Raw genomic sequence first — 5,199 nt, 5'->3', positions numbered from 1 at the left:
GGATCAGCCTGAGGTGATGGACATGTCCATGAGCAGGTGAGCAGGTAAGGAGCTGGATCAGCCTGGTTGTTCCCAGTGCTGTGGCCATCACACATATTAAGTCATGGGGAAAGGGTTTATTATCATAGAATTGTGGAATGGTTTGGGTGGGAAGGGACCTTAAATCCCATCCAGTTCCACCCCCCGCCACACGTAGGGACACCTCCCACTGTCCCAGGGTGCTCCAAGCCCTGTCCAACCTGGCCTTGGGCACTCACAGGGATCCAGGGCAGCCACAGCTGCAAAGAAATTGTGACATCGAGCTCTAACAGGAAAAAGAAAACACCACCAGATTGTATTTCTTTAATAAAAAAAATCCAGTTTTGTTTATTCCTAGAGTGTCTACAAGTTCTTTTGCCTGTCCCCACTGTCCCTCACTCCCTTAGAGATGCTCTTTCCAGAGCATTCATTGCTTCTAGAAGTTACAGTTTCTTATGATGGGGTTCAGGGTTAGGGCTTTCCAGGCACCCTGCTCTTCCTTGGAGCTCATCCTGCAGGAAAACATGGAATTTTTCCACAGAATATGGAGAGTTCCTCTTCACACTGCTGGTCAGGGATCCTTAAATATGTGGGATCCCATATTTTTATAGATACAAAAATGTATCCAGCACAAAGGGATGGCAGCAACCAGAGATGTTGATTGAGTGTCCTGAGCCTCTTCAGCTTCAGCTGGATTGTTTGGTCTCATTTCAAAAGTGTCAGTGACAGACAGAACAAAAAGGACAGATCTGTGAATATGAGCATGTTCTGAGGGTGCATTTCTTCAAAAGGAAAAAACTTTCCTGTCATCCACCTCTGGCTTCTGCTGGACTACGTGTGGGAGTAGCCAGTGACATGGACAAAATACTGAGTCCTGGTAAGGCTCTGCTGCTTGGCACCAAGGAGTGTCATTCCCCTCCATGTGTTGTTTTCCAAGTCTGATGCCAGGAAATGAGTTTTATGACCTGGAATGTGACAAAAATTTGCCTGAGCGAGCGTTGTCCCTGTTGGGACAGCACTGGGCTCGATTAGTGCAGCACGTGCCCCGTGTGTCCCTGGAGAGCAGCCCTGGGAAATTGTCCCATCAGCTTGCCCAGACTCCTGCCTGCAGAGAGCCACTGGATGGATGCCCAGGAGCCCAGGCACTGTGAGAGGTGAGGCACAGCCCTCTCTTGGCTGTGGCCTCTCTGCTCGAGAAGAAAGAGCTGAAGCAAGTCTCCATCTCCTGCACCTCCTTCTGTGAGCAGCCCTTCAGAGGCAGCAGATGGGTCCAGCATGGCACTGACACAATCAGAAATAGCTCTGGCGCAGCTCCCCGCGTCATTTCAGACTGTCTTTTCCCTGGCCATGTGGCCAAGCTGCAGGAACTGCTGGAAAAAGTCAACTCTGAGCTTGCAGAGCCAGGATCTCATTAGGCTCAGCAGGGAAGAGCACGGAAAACAAACACCTGGCACCACCATGTCCCTTTAGCAAGAATTGTGGCGTAAAAGGCGAAGATTGAGGTCTAAGAGGCAAAACCAGTATTTGCAGAGCATCCTCCCACCTGTCATGGGCTGGCACTGACAGAAGGTCTCATTACAGCCATCAGCTGTGGGTGTGACAGGATTTGTGCTCCCAGCTTGGGCTCTGGGCTGCTCTCAGGGCCTCTAAGCCAGGCCAGGGTGCTGCAGTGTGCATGAGCAATAAGAGGGGTCTCCTATTAGCACAGACCTTTGAGGATGTGAAAGTGAAAAGAGCAGAGAAGAAATATATATTAAAAAAAAAAGAATCAAGTCCAAGCCAGTGGAACGTCTCTGGTTTATTCATTGCTGCCTGATTTCTTATTTACTGTTTATTTATTTACTTGAAGGCAAGGTGACCTTCAAAGCTGCTGGTTGTCACTGGCAGGCTCTTGGTTGCAGGTTGCATGTTAATTTTGGCTGGGGCACTGGCACTGAGCATCCCAGGCATCCTGTGGAGGAGTCTCTGCCCCTTAATTTTAGTGCTGTTTAAAAGCAGGAGTCTGCTTTGGGTAGCCAGGCTGGGTTTGGAAGCCTAAGTCATGCAAAGCTGTAGGGAAAATGTGAGCCTGGTGATGCAGATTCCCCTCTTTTTTTGTTCCACCTCATCCCACTCAAGTGAGGGATGAGTGGCTCTGACTCTCTGCCATACAGGGACTGTTTGCAGGTCCCACAGCAGATGTGGGAATGTTCTCTCCCTCCAAACTGCCTTTGCAGAGAACAATCATCTGCCTCCCACAGATCCAATGCAACGTGGTTTATTTCCATTTTTAACAGCCTGTAAACCCAAGCATCTTTTCCTCCAGCCTTTTCCACTCACCAGGGATGTCCATGCAGGTCTTCAAGGTGATTTTACAGCCTCCAGAACAGCAAGGTTGCCACAACCACAGCCACAAATGCATCCAAATTGTGTCTGTGGAGAATGATCAAGAGATTATGACAAGCAGGGCTTCCAGGGCAGGAGCCAAAGGAAAAGATCGGATGTCTGTGGTATTTACAGCACTGCCAAGATGCCAGCAATGATTTGTTGGCAGCCAAACACTTCAAGCCTGGACCTTGCAAGCCAGGCATCTCATTCAGGGTCTGTAGAATGCCCTGGACACTTCCCACTCGGGACACTTCCCTTTATTATTCCAAATAAATTCAGTGCTCTGCTCAGTGTCCCAATTAATGCAGCAGGCCCTGTCTCTGGGTTGTTCTGAACACACAAAAAGGTTTCCCTGTGCTCTCAGACAGATGCCACACTTCCCCCAGAGATGGAGGAGTTTTCTGGGAGGGAAAATTCATCACCCTGGGTCTCACTTGCGCAAACAGAAAATTTTGCTCCTTTCAAATGCAGGGGAAATGAAGGCAGGAAATGAAGGCAAGCAAAAAATAAAGGCAGGAAACTCATTTCTTGAAGGAGAGGGGTGTGAATGGTCTGAAGTCTTCCTTTCCTAACCTTAAAAATTAATTATGGCGAAAACTGCCCCAAAGAGTGGGAATACTGAATTCAAGATAAAGGTGCCACTTTGGTGTACACACAACCTTAACTTGGCAAATGTTACCCATAATTTTGGATGTACATCCCTTTAGGAGGAGCTGCCTTTTTCCCCTGGCACCAGGGTATGCTTCAGAGGTAAGAACAGAGCCAGAGAATGCTTTGGGTTGGAAGGGACTTTAAAGATCATCCAGTGCCACCCCTGCCATGGCAGGGACACCTTCCACCATCCCAGATTGCTCCAAGCCCTGTCCAGCCTGGCCTTGGACATTTCCAGGGATCCAGGGGCAGCCACAGCTTCTCTGGGCACCTGTGCCAGGGCCTGAACACCCTCACGGGGAAGGATTTCTACCCAAAATCCCACCTAAATCTCCCTGTTTTAGTTTAAAACGTATTTTCAGTACCTGCTGGGGTAAAAAGTCACACACTTCCTTTTTTATCAGCCCCTTTAGGCCCTGCCAGGGGCTCTGAGCTCTCCCTGGAGCTTCTCCTCCTGAACCCCCCCAGCTCTCCCAGCCTGGCTCCAGAGCAGGGGAGCTCCAGCCCTTGGAGCATCTCTGTGCCCTCCTCTGGAATTACTCCAACAGGTCCCAGGGCAGAGAATCCCAGTGCTACACCCAAATAATTCATTCCCTCAGTTTAAGGAGTCTGGGTTATGACCCAACCCATATTCAGCTGCTTTCCTCCAGCACTCTGCAATAATTATTCTGATTTTTGACCAGCATAAGAGGAGCTCTGCCACAGCAGAGCCTCAAAAAATTCCCAATCACTCAAGGCCGTTCCTCTCCACGGAAATCTTTAGTAAAAGGCGAAAGATTTATTCGATTTGAAGAGAAACCTGAGCATGCCCAGAGCTCCCACCCCACACCCTGTCCCCCAGGGCTGTTCCTCTGCTGGTGATGGTGACCCCAAGTAGGTGCCAGTCTGACCCCGTGGTGTCCCCAGCCCTGTCCCTGCCAGTGACACAGCCCAGCCCCATGTCCCCACCGCCTGTCCCCACCGCAGATTTGGGAATTTCCATCGGGGCTTTGCTGCTGCCCCGCGGTGCACCCTGGGTATGCAAATTTCCTGAATACTAATGAGGCGAGGAAGATGAGCTCATCAGGGCCTTTCATCGGCTGGGCAGCGACACGGGCTGGCTCTGCTCCTGTTCCTGACCAACACAGAATCCCAGGGTGGCCTGGGTTGGAAGGGACCCTAAAGCTCACCCCGTGCACCTGGGCAGGGACACCTTCCCCTGTCCCTGGTTGTGCCAAACCCTGCCCAGCCTGGCCTTGGACACCGCCAGGGACCTCAGCATCTTGAAAGACTCCCTACTGATACAGAAAACCAGACATTTTGGGTGTTTCTGCTGATAATCTTTGTGACTGGGCTCCTGGCAGAGACACATCAGCTCCTTGAGTTAGAGCATCCCAGGGCATGGACTCTCTGCAAAGGTTTGCTTTTATTAAAAAAAAAAAAAATCTCTTGGGGCTTGGGCAGGAGGAGGAGAAGCTGTGCTGGAAGGCTCCAGGAGAGCCAGACCAATTTGATGATTTGAGAAAAAGTCTCAGAGCGATGGCTGAAATCCCTCAGAAGGGCTGACTCAGTCCCTGGAGGCAGCAGCAGGGACATGCTGAGCGAGATGAGGAGAGTCATTTCTCCTGGGCATGGAGACACCCAGCTCTGATGTCTGTGCCTGCAAGGGAGCATCCAAGGCTTGGAGAGACATCAGAAGAGAGCAGCAGAAATGACTCAGAAGTCTGGAGGACAAACTGTGAGCAGGAGACGTGACAAACTTACCCCGTTCGGCTCCTGGGAGCGGCACGGGAGAGGCACCTCCTCACGGAGATGTTTGGCTGGTTCTGCAGGAGAGTTTCTCAGAGTTTTCATTGCTCAGGTCAGGATGGAGGAAATAAAGACTGAGGGGAATCATGGAGAGGATTTAGGATGCTGGAAAAAGGTCCCAAGGAATCTGGTGGATTTCCTGTCTCCTCAGAACTCTGGCTGAGGAAATCAGGCTGTAATTCAACACAGAGCACTGGACCCCCAACAAGAGCAGGTGGGGAAAAACAAATGAGTTATGATATAAAGATAGGTAATATTTACCATAATTTACAGTATTTTATTTATTAATTTAAAAATACACTTATTATATCATAAATATCAAGTCCATAGTTAATTCTAAGCATATAAATCACTGAAATCAAGCCAAAAATCAAA

The 5,199-nt window shown here is 49.7% G+C and overlaps 1 non-coding gene across 1 annotated transcript; it reads right to left on the bottom strand.

Moving 5' to 3' along the window:
* Positions 1 to 3,728: 3,728 nt before the first annotated feature.
* Positions 3,729 to 3,843, bottom strand: LOC117244509. Its single transcript, XR_004497718.1, has one exon. It is a non-coding gene; the product is annotated as a U5 spliceosomal RNA (small nuclear RNA).
* Between the last annotated feature and the right edge of the window lie 1,356 nt (positions 3,844 to 5,199).

Source organism: Parus major, chromosome 1A (genome assembly GCF_001522545.3).
Source record: "Parus major isolate Abel chromosome 1A, Parus_major1.1, whole genome shotgun sequence".
In the NCBI taxonomy this organism is placed as follows: domain Eukaryota; kingdom Metazoa; phylum Chordata; class Aves; order Passeriformes; family Paridae; genus Parus; species Parus major.
This window is presented reverse-complemented; position numbering and strand designations above follow the sequence as displayed.